The sequence below is a fragment of the Ambystoma mexicanum genome, chromosome 3q (genome assembly GCF_040938575.1).
Source record: "Ambystoma mexicanum isolate Mex_15411 chromosome 3q, UKY_AmexF1_1, whole genome shotgun sequence".
Taxonomy (NCBI): Eukaryota; Metazoa; Chordata; class Amphibia; order Caudata; family Ambystomatidae; genus Ambystoma; species Ambystoma mexicanum.
In genome coordinates this window covers 610,289,462-610,304,643 of record NC_090926.1, presented here as the reverse complement: position 1 = coordinate 610,304,643, position 15,182 = coordinate 610,289,462, and the positions used below count along the sequence as shown (strand labels likewise).

The 15,182-nt window shown below is 48.2% G+C and overlaps 1 protein-coding gene across 1 annotated transcript in view; it reads left to right on the top strand.

Moving 5' to 3' along the window:
- SCO1 (synthesis of cytochrome C oxidase 1) overlaps window positions 1-15,182 on the top strand; it is a 183,725-nt gene that overhangs the window by 97,196 nt on the left and 71,347 nt on the right. The gene's annotated exons all lie outside the window — the stretch shown is intronic.

Here is a 15,182-nt window from a genome sequence, read left to right as displayed (position 1 = left end):
ATCATAAACATTTTATTAATTGTACTTGGTTTACAACTTTTAATTTAAAACTTGAAATTTCTTTGTTAAATATATAGTTTTGTCTTTTAATATTTTGTATGAATGTTCTCAATCCTTGTAAAATATCAATTTGTGAACAAAATGTAAACGTATGATTGTTTTTAAAAGTTGATTAAAATCCGCTAACTAAAAAAAAAGTGAAGGAACAATTCCTTTGAGAATGAAGAGCTGAGAAAGGTGAGCGCTTTCTTGAAAGTGCACTTTTGAAATTGTAATGCATGTCCAGTAGTTCTTTATATATCTACCAAAAAGCAATTTGTGCTACCTGGGTCCACGCTGAACAATCTGTGAACTGACTGCCACTTTTTAGCAATTTCATTGGCTCTCTGGATTTGCATGTCTATTTCTGGGCCCATTAAGCGTGCATTCAAGGGAGCAATTACTTTGGCTCATGAAGGGGAGACATTTAGGATGGTTGCCGCTTTTTAGGGGGATGACATTGTGGCTCACTCATAGTGGCATCCGGCTGTACCTCACGCTGCAAAAAAGGTTACAAAATAGAGTTTTGCATCCCTTTTTGAGGGGGCTCCCACTCTTGGGGTTGCAAGGTGGGCCTCAGAGGAGTGCCACATGCTACTAAAAATGCACATAAACTGCAGTTTGCACCAATTGGTCTGAGGGATACCGAAAGAAGTGTGTGGCTCACTTGTGGCCATAGGCCACCATCCAGGTCACAAGGCTTCATATGAGTTTCAGACCATGGCCATCGTTAGTGGACCACCAATAGATTAAAAGTGGCACTGTGCCTGCCACAGACTAGACTAGTGGCCAATGTCTGTGGCCTGGCCAAATGCCCTCAAAGTGGCTGCAGTCATCGCAACTGCAAGCCAGTCCCAGTGAGGCCATACAGTGGCATGGGAGGGGGGGGGGACCATGTCGGTAACAAAGGCTTTTCTCTTTCTATAGTGTCCAATGGTCTTTGCTGGTGGCCATGTTCAGTTAGCCCATTGGATAGCTAGTGATGCCCAGGGTATGGCTCAAGGCCCACCCCTTGTCAGAGTGGCCACTGGGCATGGCCACAGTGCGTACCTGTTCTCTGGCTGTTACCTGGAAGTGGTTACTTTGGGGATGATCTCCTTTATTCGAGGGTGCAGGTGGGAGCGTTTGCACTACACCAGAGGCAGGCTCAAAGCGTCCCCCATGATGTTACATGCAGGGGTCCCCAAGAACGGTCTCCTTGCACCACGGGCCAGCTTCCCCAGATTATCGTAGTGCAAGAACAGCACAAGTGCTGGACTGGGGAGCCGAGTCGTTAGCGTAGTAGTAGCAGTTTCCTTCCAGTAAAGATAAAATCCGCTGGCGCCGTAGACATGAGACTGGCACAAGGGAGCACAGTGCCAATAACCAGAGTGAAGGGAGGAAGCCCGAGATAAATACTTCGGAGGTAAAATCCCCCAGAGAACAGAGAGGCAGAGGGGCAATGGGAGACACAGGAGAAGGACCAGACTGAAGGGGCACTTGGAAGGAAGCCAACAAGAACGGATGGACAGGAATAGTCTGAGAAGGGCAGAACCCAGGAGGCAAGGCAACAAGGGCTAAGGCAAGCAAGGTACAGGAGCGCAGCAACACTGAGAGCACTTAACGCGTTAAAACACAAAGTGTTTATGATCATGTGCAGGTGAAGGATCTCTCCTATTGGAATAGGTATGGTAACGGAGAACGCCGCCCACAATGCACACGCTTGGAAGCGTGATGCTTGTCCTCTGCAAGTGCGCACTGCCTCAAACATGGTGGCAACTGCTGGACGAGGAGCCGCTGCATTCCCTGTACCATGCTCTCTGTCCCCATGTTCATTGCGCTAGGTGCTGCACGGTCCAGAACGACGAGGCCAATGAGAGTACAGCCTCCATACAGGTAGGTGGCCATGTTGGTGGGCGGCAGTACGGGAGAAAGTAACAAGAGCCCCCCCGGGCAGGACTGCAGTGCAGACCGGGTGAATGCTGTAGATGTGGTGTATATTAGACCATTCAAATTAATTGAAAAAACTTTGGATACATGGAAACTATGGCTAACTTCCCTTAAAATTGAAATTCATTTATAAACCTTTGCAAAGTGCACATTACGATTACAGCACAAAGCAATAACCAAAATATTTGCCAATTATGGTTTCTAAAGCAACCACCAGAACTCTTCGTAAAACAACCACAACTTGTCCTCTCCAATGCAGTACAGAAACGCATGATTTTCACTCACATCACTTAAAGGACTTGAGCTAAGTAAAATTATGTTTTCCACAGCTACCAATTGCGATACTTGGTAGGCTTGCTTGCAGATCATTGTGTGGTTGGTGATTTAGCATGGCTGTAAAAATAAAATGTAAATGTGTTCCCATTTGTCAAATGGAGTGCCCTGAAGGTTTACTGGTGTTCCACCATCTAGGAGCCAGAAAGAGCAAGATGCTGTTCACCTATATGTTTGTTAATGTCTAAATGACAAATTAGTAAGGCATCTTGGTTGTTCTAGCTAAGGATATCAGTTCATCCTAATCCGGACCTGTACTGATCTGATTGAACTGCATACCCTTCATGTAAACCTGATATCCTTGACAACAAGGATGATCGCAGCAAGTAAAACTACCTTGATTTGGTTCTCCACAGAACATTGGGTTTTGGGAGGTCTGTGAATTGAAAAGGCCCACTCTTACCTGCTCCATTCTTTTTGCAAGGATTGAAGCCAGCAAAGCCAGTCATTGAGTCTGAACCACTCCCTTGTTGTGGATGCTTAAGTTGTGGGTCCAACAAAACTGAACAAACCAACAAATGAATTGGCACAATGAGTGCCTGCTTGCCTTCTACCAATGTTATTAGGAGTCCCTGCCTCACCTCCAATTGTTGATGCAATGTTTCAATGAAAGCTTGATATGCAAGAGTTGTTTAATATGCATCAGCACTTGAAGATAGACCACCTGTTTGAGAACCTTTTTCTGTGAAAGCAAATTTGATATTGTAGGATGGTGGGTTATAGTTACTGGACTCTCTAGGTTTAATCGCACTTCCTTCTCGAAGTAATCTGTTGATTATGAGGAAGCGTACACTTGAGGTTTTGAGACACGACCGGGTTCTGCTATACTTTGAATTATTATTTATTTGTTTTGGTTTTACAACATAAAACCTTTACAAAAGAACATACATCCATAATTCACATAATTTACACTATAGATAAAATCTCAATACAGACATTAAAATAAAAAAAAAATAAGAAGCAATGCAAGAAACCACAATCGCCTAAACAAAAGTTCACTTGATAAGTCCCTCCTGAAAAACTAAACGTTGCATCCGGTTGCCATATGACAAATATCACAAATTTTACCCATTACAATCTGATTACAAGCAGGGTAAGGCATTAAAGGGAACACATAAAATTAGGCATATAACACCCTTATTCCATAAATTGGAGCTGAAACTGTTCACATTACAACTTTTGTAGAACCTCATTAATTGATTAAGGAACGGATATATTAAGTACAAATTGCTAACCTCCAGCTTATTACACATGGTCTGTTGATGTAATTCCTGTGTTACTGACCATCGCCTTAACCAAAGATGGATACAAAAGATAACACTAGACTATTAAACCAAAGACTTCTGATAAAAAAAACTCTTCCATGCAGCATGTTCTCCCACAGTGCATCCAAATCAACTCGCTCATGGTTATGCCAAAATAGTAAATTCTATTACGAGTTAATATAGGACATTCCAAGTTTTCCATAGCAGTTATGTTTTTACAATGTCTACAGAGAATCGAGGCTCTTGGCAAGCAGCCCCGAATCTTTTAAATCGGAATCTCATGTATGAATTTCGCTACTTTTTACTCGGGGAGGGGGGGGGGGGGAGAAACGTGCCAAGTAGGTCTCTGGAATGCCCAAGTTTTTATAATGGGAGACCAGATGGTAATACAGTTGATTCGGAGACATCCTGCATAGTATTTGCCCAGTCCATGTATTGCAATCACTGTTTAACTCGTAGTGGATTCACCACAAGAGTTTCCTTGTCACACATCTCTTTCTCCGGAAGAGATTGGGACAGCCCTGATAGTTTTAGAATAAAGGTAGACTGAGAGAAGCCTTGCCTCAAGGGAGATCCCAAGTTGTGATATACGTTTTTACCCACATTCATTATTAACTTTCTATAAATGGAAAGAGATCTCCATTCTACTACACTTACGATGGATTGCAAACCTAGCTTAGACCTTAAAGTAGGTAGCGTTGTGCATTTTGGTAGGCAGGTCATTAACGCTCTCCATATTCTGGACTCTTATTTTGGCAAGATCAAGATTGCCAGTGATCAGAAATAATTCAGGGCCATAACATAGCTTTCGTATAAAAGCAGATCAAGGGCAACCAGCCAGGACCATGTACAAAATGTGCGTTCTACAACCCTCATTTGGGCGATTAATATTGTGGACTTTTGTACAAGGTGGTTTTTCAACTGGCCTATGTTTGGGCGCTCGAACAAAGGAAATCCCAGATGATGTATCATGGAATTATTCACTTCCAGTTTTATTTCATACAAAAACCACCTATAAAGAGTGGCCTTTTGGCGGGTACTGAATCTCATGATTTGTGGACTTGTATTACTAAACCATTAGAGTTAATGTAATTTGCGAAGGCTGTGATCAAATTTTGAAGACCCAATGGGGTTTAATCCACTAATAAAAAGCGCACCAGCTTACTGTCATCGCCTCAATCTTTGGCGAGATAAATTATGCTTTAATTTCCGATATGTTCCCACATCGGACATATAGAAGTTGTATAATACTGGTGCAAAGATGAATCCCTGCCGCAAACCATTTGAGGTCTTTATCGGAAAGGCTAAAAGGCCTTTGCTATTTAGACGAATCTGCACCTTTTGAGGCTTCGTGTAGGTGTATTAAGATGGACAGAATTACCACAGGCAATCCCAGGGATAGTAATTTTGACCAAAATATTAGCCTGTCCACAAGATCGAACGCCAGAAAGTCAGATCCATTGCTGCAATATGTATAGGGGTAGCATTTTTTTGCCAGGCCAATTCTTGGAGTAGGGTTAGTACCAGACCAACTACCTCGGTCCAACCTTTTCTAAAGCCAAATTGCAGGTTTGATAATATGGAATTTGAAGTTGACCATTCTTCCAGTTGATGCAATATCAGACCCGCAAAAAATGTTTGATTTTGCATCGGTCTCCTTTTTTGTGAATTGCGACTATATACGATAGATTCCAAGAACTGAGGATATGCTTGGTGTTCAGAATATCGGAGAATAAGAGACGGAGCGACTTGGCCCAAATTTCAGGGTTGGCCTTCAGTACAGTATTTGCCAATCCATTGGGCACCGCTGCTCGAGACGGGCTTGACTTTCTGATTTGTGTCATAATCTCAGAGATTGAAAATGTAAAGTTCCAAGGAGCTTTCGAATCGAGTCTGTAAGTGCAAAGGGGGGCGCTCTAGTAACGTACAATGAGCCAAAGTGACCTGCCCAAACCTCTTCAGAAATGAAATTTTATTGTATAACTGCCTGGGTCTTCTCATTTGCGTTTATTTGTCAAAATTGGCGTGAGGAACCGTCTTTCAGGGCGTTCAACATTGAATCATTGTCAGCTTGTGCTACAAGGCACATTGTTTAATTTCTTGGGAGCCCACTTTTTGGAGTTCACGAGAGTCCCAGATTACGAAGTCTTCTCAGATCTCTGTTCAATGCCTTTTTTGTCAACCGTATGAGATTATCATATACATGAGGATGGGTTGCAGGATGGATGCACTTTCTACTGGCTTTGGCTGACCTAATGATTAAAAAGGTCAAGATAAGGAGTACAATTTTAAATATGCAAATAAAAGTGTTTCGATTCTAAGGGATTGATGTGATGTTCAGGCACAAAGACTCTCTTGAATTCTTGAACATTTCTAATGTGCCAAGTAACTGATATTTCTTTTGATGGATTTATGTATGTTTGGTTGCATATGGGTTTGCGGTAGCTTATGCCTTGCAAGTGAACCGCGACTTTTTGGATCCTATGATAGGCAGCAGTAACATTAAAAGAATGTGCCAAATCAAATAAGAACTCAAACAAAAATACAATAAATAGTGGAGGACAATAGTAGCAATATTCCTTATTGTATTTTTCAGGCTCTGGTTTACTTGGCATAATTAATGCGAATACGACCTTCTGTCCTGTAATATAGGCACTGGTCAGTAGTAATGGTTATTTTGTATGCATGTGTCTCGCTTAGTTCGAGCCATCGGCTAAGTCTCTGGTCGACCGGTTTCAATGACTTCTTTCTTGCGTCATCTTCTTCAGGACTGATTTCTTGGATGTTTACGCAATCGGTCAATCTACCCGTCTAGTTTGGTGGGACACCCAGCTTGATCTACAGGACAAAGTTGAAGTCAAAGGTGACTTCTTATAGACCGGGTTACCTATTCCATTGTGGAACTTATTACTTAATTTTTACATTTTGATGGTCTTAATATCATAGTGTTCAAAGACATTCGTTTTAGGCCCCCCTCCCACAGACACGGGATATACACCAAATCACAGTGCTCTTTTTGTCATTACTGGTTGTGGTCATCATCTCTAGGACCGTCCACCTGAAGTCTTCTGCAGTGTGGTGGAGCAATTTAAAATGTGCTGCCAAGGGAGCTGTGAACTTTTGTTTCATAATACAGGACTTATGTTCAATGAGTCTTTTTTTCACAGGTCTGCAGGTCATGCCGACGTGCTTTAGATTGCATGGGCATGTTAAGTAAATGACCCCCTTGCTGTTAGTTTTTTTTTTTTTTAAATATATTTTTATTTTATTTTTTAAGGTCAAACAAACACACTACAACTGTTTCAAAACATAGAAAGCATCATATTTCAACACATTTTCAAACTCCCCAACTCCCCCCTCCCCCTTTAAACTAGAGCCAGTTCTCACATATCATTTACGGGAACATCACTGGGTGGCACACTACCTAGACTGCCATCAACCGGGTCCTCTGTTTCGTTGTCACCCTGATGAGGGTTTGCCAACGAGGCCACCAATTGCCGCCAGGCCAGCAAGGGCCCTACTTCTTCTTCGCCCCCCCTGGTGACCGCTTCAAACAAGACTACGGATTCAGCTTCCGCCCATCTCAAGAGGTCTGTCCACCACAACTCCACCCTAGGTCTATGGGCCGCCTTCCAGCCCATGGCGATCCTAAGTTTGGCCAAGACATAGGCCAGGTCCTTCATCTTGCTTATGTGTTTCAAATGCCGGGGTCTAGGGAATAGTCCAAGCAAGCATGACCAGGCTGATTCCACATCCAGCACCACCCCCCCGCCAGCCAGTTTCGTCTTGACCTCGTTCCAAAATCTATGCACCTCCGGGCAAGCCCAAAACATGTGTAGCAGTCCCGCGTTCACCTCCCTACACCTGGGGCATTGCTGTATAGCTGATCCCCCCCCCCCCCCCCAAACTTGGCAATCTTCCCGGGGGTTAAATAAGCCCTGTTGGTAACATACAATTGAAGCTGTTGGAATCTCGCGTTACGGGACACCTTTTTATGGTACCTCTGGGCCCGTTCCCACTGCCCATCCGTCATGGGTCCTCCCAGCTCCTCCTCCCACCTCCTCCTCCCAATCTTGTCTCAATTGGAGCAACTCCTTCCCTGCCCTTGTCCGTAGGAGCTCATATATCCTCGATATTTCGTGCCCGCCCTCCGATACATCATACATGGTTTCCAGGGAGGCATCTGGATCCTCCGCGAGCACTGTCTCCGGCCATCTTTCTCTAGTCCTTTTCACCAGCCTAGTGTAGGTTATATATTGGCCACCATGTACTCCTGTCTCTTCCTGCAACCGCTGAAAGTCCACCGCCTCCCCTACCTGCCATATGTCCCCGAGGGTGGCTAGGCCTACCTGTTCCCAGTATCTGCGGACCGATTCAAGTAGTTGGGAGTCGCTCCCACACAGAGCCGCCAAAGGGGCCTGCTGGGAGTATGGTTCCGAGCCCCCCCCCCCCAATCTTCTATGTCCTGTGCCAGATCTCCCAGCCCAACCTCAGTAACCGCCCCTTGCCCACCAGTTTATCTCTGCCCAACCACACCACTTCCATCAGAAAGTATGGGGCTGTATCTTCACGCAGGAGCCTGGCTTCTGCCGAATCTTCAGTCTAGAGCCACCTGGCCACGTACTGCAGCTGCCCTGCCAGGTAATAGAGTTCGAAGTTAGGCAGGCCTATCCCCCCCCTCTGTCGCACGGGTTCTGGAGCTTCCACAGAGCCACCCTATTCCTAGAGCTGCCCCACACAAAACCCCTACACACGCTGTGAAGTTTCGCGAATAGTCTTCTGGGTATCAGAAACGGGACGTTTGTAAAAAAAGTGCAAGTGTCTAGGCAGGACCACCATCTTGAGCAAGGCCGCCCTCCCCATCATGGTCCGGGGCAGTCTGGACCAAAATACCATACTGTTCTTAATCCCCTCTATCGCCTTTTCCGTGTTGTGCTTGTGTTCTGTCTCGATCTTGTGGTAAATGTTTATTCCCAGATACCTAAATGTTACGGGCTGCCATGGTATTGGCAGAACAGGCAGCCTCTGCACCGGGACATTCCTATATCTACCCAAAGGGAACAGGCTGGACTTTCCAGGGTTCACCGATAGAACGGAGAGGATGGCGTACCGTTCTATCACCTCTAGGACGTACTGTAGGTTTTCTTCTGGGTAGCGTAAATAAAGGAGCATATCATCTGCATATGATATCAAATGCTCTCCACTGGCCGTGTTTATGCCCACCTCCCCATATTGTTGACGCAGGCATATTGCCAGCGGCTCCAATGCCAGTATATATAACATAGGTGACCAGGGACATCCCTGTCTGGTCCCCCTGCCCAGTTGCCAAGAATCTTGGACCGTGGACCCTGTCTTGACCCTTGCCATCGGGGTGCTGTAAAACAACTGTAACCATCTGAGGTATCCGGGTCCCACTCCATATCCCTTCAGGACCGCTTTCAGCCAGGGCCATCGTACCGAGTCGAAGGCCTTGACCGCGTCTAACGACACTATTGCCAGCTCGCCCGTGTCCTCCTCAGTTTGGTCTATGACATGGTGTAGCCTCCGGTGGTTATCGGTGATGTTCCTGCCCGGAACATATCACGTCTGATCTGGGTGTATCAGTTTCTTAATCACCCTCTTCAGTCTATTAGCCAGCACCGCCGTGAGTATTTTGCTGTCCTGGTTGAGCATGGACAACGGTCTGTAAGACCCGCGCTCCACGGCCGGCTTGCCTAGTTTCAAGAGTGGGATGATTACAGCCTCACGGAGGGACAACGGGAGTTCTCCCTTCTCATAAGCCTCGTTGAAAGTGGCAAGCAGTGGCTGGAGCAACTCTTGCTGGTATGTTTTGTAGAACTCGCTGGGCAGCCCATCCGAACCCGGCGCCCTGCAAGTGGGCAAGTTCCGAATCACTACCTCCAGCTCATCCGAGGTGACGGGTGCGTCCAACTCGGAGCGTTCTAGATCATCTAAGGTGGGCAGCTCAATGTCCCCCAATGTGTCTAGTATGTCTTGGCCCATATCCTCCCCCGTGTCCTCATACAAGTGTCTGTAAAACTTAAGGAATTCCTCATTTACCTCTTTCTGGGTGTTGCATATGCTACCTCCTTCGCCCTGAATCTCACTAATCACCGAGCGGGGGGTCTCACTCTTGTACAGCCAAGCCAGCAATCTGCCCGGCTTATCGCCCCCCCCTGCGTGTATCCACTCCGTATATTTCCTGTAGCTGAGTCTGCACAGTCTATCCCAGAGTGCACTGCAGGACAACTGTAGCTCCTCTACTTTGGTTCTGTTATCATGAGCGGTGCTCACGCAACGCGTCAGCTCCTCTAGCTCCCTTTCCGCCTCCCGGAGCTCCCTTTCGACCCCTCCCCTGTAGCCCTTTAACTTGGGAAATAGCTACCCCACGCACCACCACCTTAAACGCTTCCCACAGTGTGCCCACAGAGCTTACGCTTCCCATGTTTGTATCTAAATATTCTTCAATGGCGTCCCTCAGGCCCTCCCGAAACCCCTCATCCTGCAGAGCCTCGGTCCTAAGTCTCCATGTAGGGATCTGCGGGCGTGGGGGCTGGTGTCTCCAGTCTATCACCAAGGGCGAGTGGTCCGACAGCACTCTGGCCTTGTATTCTGCTCCTTCTATTTCTCTCACTATCCCGGCTGTTACAAACATGTAGTCTAACCTTGTGTACAAATCATGTGGCGCTGTGTAGTGTGAGTACTGCCTATCCGTGGGATGTAGCCTCCTCCACGCATCCTCTAGGCCTAGGTCTTTCAGTAGGGTACTCGGCGCTTTAGCCGCCAGTGCCGTTTTTCCTGCTCTATCCTTGGACCTATCCATACTGGGGTCTACGGTACAGTTAAAGTCCCCCCCCCCCCCCACACTACCGTAACCCCCGCCAGGGGGCCAAGTTTACTGTAGAGGGTCCTAAAGTAAGCCGCTGTATCGTTATTGGGGGCGTACAAATTTATGATGTGTATTTCTCTGTTTTCCAAGAGACCCGTTACCACCACCATTCTACCCTCCGGGTCCACCGTAGAATCAAGCACTCTAAAGGCACGTGGGGCGCCACCCAAGTGACGACCCCTCTGGAATACGCTGAGTACGCCGCCCCCACAATGGTGCCCTTCCATTTCCTCCCAACTACCTCCAGCCTTTCCCTAGTGAGGTGGGTCTCTTGCAGCAGGGCTATGTCTACGCGCATCCTCTTTAAATACATCATCACTTTGTTGCGTTTAAGGTAGCTGTTGAGGCCCCGTACATTCCAGGTCACAATTCTGAGATTACCCAATGCCATCTAGTCGGTCTATCTCCGTCCCATCCCTCCCCATAATGTTCCCCAGGTAGGGTTGTTTCCTGGCTCCTTCCCTTCTGTTAACGAACCGTGCCCCCCTCCCCCTTCCCCAATCTCACACCACTGCACACAACTCCCCCATACCCCCCCACCCCCAACAATAGCCCAGCTCCATCCCTGGATCTCAGGCCTACCCACGTCTGGACCCTTCTCGTGACCAAGAACAAGGACCCCGCGGGTTGTCACCAATCTAACAGTGACCTAACTAAGTGTACTACTATCGGGTGCACAGGTTGCTCCCCAGGAGCTCCCAGTCATCTATTTAGGAGAAGTGAATTCAACGGGACCCGCCGGCAGATGCCGTGACTTCCCCCCACACAAGCACAATATCAAGGTATATTCTAGTCCCAATGTCATAACTATGTCCTCATGGGTGCCTCTGCAGCGTGCAACTTATCTCCATCCGCTTCTGCCTGGGCTTCCGATTCCTGTGGTCGACCTTGCATATCCAGCCATTCCATCGCGTCGCTCGGCGTCTCAAAGAAGAGGGATCTGTTCTTATGGATCACCTTTAACCTAGCGGGGTAAAGCAACATGTAGCGGTGGCCTGCCTCTCTGAGCCTCCTCTTCACCGTACCAAAGTTCATTCGACTCCGTTGTACAAGCAGTGTGTAATCCGGATACGCTGTTATATTCGCTGACCCCCTTTCTATCGTGCCCCCTTTCCGGAAAAATTTGAGAATCTTCTCGCGGTCACGATAGTTCAAGATCTTTGCAATCAACGGCCGCGGGGGGGCTCCTGGGGCCAGTCTACTGGTCAGGGCCCTGTGCGCCCTTTCAACCGCGAACCCCTGGGTCAGCTCTCCGCCTGTAATCTCCTGCAAAAGCATGGTTTCAACGAAATCCGTGGGGTTCGATCCTTCCATTCCCTCCGGTACCCCCACTATGCGAATGTTATTGCGCCTGGCGCGCCCCTTCGCCTGCTCTGCTCTGTCCTCCAAATTGCCCACTCGCTGCACGAGGGCATGAAGTTCCTTGGCGTGTGTATTGCACGCCTCCACGGTCTGGGCCAACTCCTGCTCCAGTTCCCCAGTGCGCTCCGTGATCGTTCGCACATCCTGGCGCAACAGGTTCACTTCTTCTCGGACCGCTCCTATCTTGAGGTTTAGGCCCTCTTGCAACTCTTTCATGGCCAGGCCCAGCTTCGTCTCCCAGGCCACCTTCAGGTCAGCAATTGCTGCCAGCACCTCCTGGATGGTACCCGGTGGGCCCGTCGCCGCCGCAGGGGTTTCTTTGCTCTTGCCCCCTTCCGCGCCCGAGGGCGACCTAGCATAGGTCTCCATCGTAGGCTGCTTGATCCGGGGTCGCACCACCTTGGAAGACATGCTGTTGCGTCGATTGGGCCCACGCGCCCAGCTGTATCCTCGCGGGGTTCGCTCGCTGGCCCCTTCTCAGCGAGGTTTAGCTGAACCTGGGTTCACTCTGCTAGCCCGCCACAACCCATGGCCTCTGCAGTGGGGGCTCGCCCTTATGTTCTTGCTTTCAGCCCGAGGCGCATGCGACCCATCTATTTGGTTGGGCTCGCCCACGTTCCGACCAACCTTGTCTTCCTCAGCTCGTCGGACCTTTTATGGCCCTTTGTCCACAGGCGGCCATCTTGGGTGCTCCCCTTCCTTTGTGCTACCGCCAACTTCTTCGGGGTCTAGTTCCGTGAATATGCAGTCTCGCCGTTGGGGAGGGCACGCACCGTATGCCCCCCACTTTCATACGCCTTTAGATGCACCGTCGGCTCGAAAGTCCGACAAAAACCATCACTTTTTTCCCAGGATCGGATCATCGGGAGCTCCTCCAAGGAACGTCCTCTCACATAGCCATCAAGCCACGCCCCCCTTGCAGTTAGTTACTAAACCTCCTTTGTTCCAAGGTTGTCTTCCATCCTATGTCTACACGTTTGCTCCTTACTGTCTGTGTGCACATGACACATGTTCCACATGGGGAATGGCCGCTCGGTGCATTTGTGCTCCAGATGGTGTTGGGCTCATCATTGGGTTCTGCAAATAGTCCCACGTAAACTGTTTGACCATTCCATGATAAAATACTGGGAATAAACCATCCCAGACTGTTTTTATGAATTTTCTTATAACCCATATAGCCCCAGGACAAGAATTGCTGTTCTTCCTATCCCTCTTAGATAGGCGTCGCGCCAGCGGAACCCAGGGTGAGAACATCAGAGTGTTCGTCTGACCAAAGTAAGCCATAGGGAACACAATAACAGTTGGTACTAAATGAAGAAAAAATTGACCCTGAACCTGTCCTTTGTTTTGTGTGATACTATGTACTGTATATAACAGGAAGGACAATTTGCCCATATGGGGTGACGGAAAGTGAATATTATCCCCGTTTTGTTTGCCACTCTTACATGGTCCACTCTTAGCTGTTACAACAGAGGGATTACGTTTAGAGTCAAGCAATTTTTCCACTGCAGCTCTAATAAAAACTTCCCGAGAGTAGTTTTCCAATAAGAGGACGGCCAGTTTTTTTTTAAAATTTTTTTTTAACTTTCTTGAATTTAAAACAGCAACCAAACAACTATTACCTTCAGACTACTGGCCCTTCTGAAACCCTCCCTACCCCCCCACACCCCCAAACCAGAGCATTATAACCAACCATTCCCATACAACTCTATAAAAACAAACATCTGTGTACAACAAAGGAAGGAAAAAGTACATCATGTACAGCCCCCAAGCTGCGATGTGAAAGACAGGACCATCACGAGAATGTGCTAGCACTCCCAACTCTGAGCGGGCGCAGGAGATTGCGCAGTTGAGTGTGCTTCAGACATGTATTGCCTCAGTGGTGGCCAATAGTCGAGGGGGGACAAGAGACAGGGAGCGTGGATGCATATCCAGTCTCCCTTCGATCAGCAGTGTTCATAAGCCCCAGCCATTTAGAAAAAACAGGCAGTTTGGGTCTCACCCAGTTTCTAGCTACAAGATACCTCGCCAGCACAGAGGCCATGCTTAATAGTTTCTTTTCTGACCAGCTGTCGCCATCAATCAGAGCCAGCAGCCAAAGCTCTAGTGTACAAGTGCATGGGGACGGTAGCACCACGCTCATTACCGCCTCTATGCTGGACCAAAAGGGCCTTATGATATGGCATTTGTAACGCGCCTATACACAAGTGTTTCAAGGCGCGACGAGGCAGGGATGGGGGAACAAAGGGAAGACCGACAACGATCCTACTAGGCCAGGTGTCATTCAGATCATGCAAGTGCAAGGGTAGAGGGGAAGGGAAAAGTGCGAGGGGGAAAAGAGAGGGGGGAAAGTGCAGTACAGGGTTAGTAGAATAACAATTTAAATAATAAAGGGCCAGCTGGTGGCAAGTGCAAGGTAAGTGCAGACAGGTGCTGGGAAGGGGGGCTGTAGGGATACAGAGACAGTCCCGCAGTGCAGGGGTTGCCAGGGAGGCAGTGCAAGGGGAGAGTGGCTGGGCCAGGGACCGAGATCAGTGAGAGTGGCCCAGTTGCAGATTAAGTGCAGTTTCAGTCAGGAATTTAGCAGGGGAGAGAAAGCAGAAGCAAAGAGGAAGGATTTGAGGTGCTTCCGGAAACCAGAGATGGTTCTCCTCAAGTTTTAGGGAGGCGGGAAAGCTGTTCCAGAGGGAGGCCCCTGCCGCGGATAGAGAGATCTACCCCCAACTCGTTGTTTGGAGAAGCGGCTGACCCTGAGGAGACGGATGAGCGAAGAGCTCGAGAAGGAAGATATTTAGGAAGAGAGAGTTGAAGGTATTTAGGCCCCAGAAGGCCTTGTGAACAATGCAGAGGGTTTTGAACTTAATTCTCGCAGCCACTGGGAGCCAATGTAGAGATTTCAGTCCTGGAGAGATACGGTCCCTGGGCTTGAGGCCAAGGACAAGTCTTGCAGTCCTGTTCTGGATGAGTTGCAGAGGGCGGAGAGTAGAGGCAGGAAGATTTAGATAGAGGCTGTTACAGTAGTCCAGCTTCGAGAGAACCAGGGCTCGGGAGACAGTGAACTTCTGGGGGAAGGAGAGGAAAGGAAGAATACCTCTGAGGAGGTGCAGCTGGTAGTGTGACTTCTTAGAGACGTCAGATATGTGAGGAGAGAAGGAGAGTGTGGAGTCGAAGATGACCCCGAGGTTTTTTGCCTTGCAGGAAGAGGGCCAAGAGGCCGGCTGGAGAGCTGCAGGGATGGAGGGAGTGGGTGTGCCGATGAGTAGAATCTCAGTCTTACTGGCATTAAGGCAGAGGTCATTGGCGGCACACCATTCCTGGATAGCAGACATACAGTCAGAGATGAGGGAAGGAGAGGAGGAGGCCGA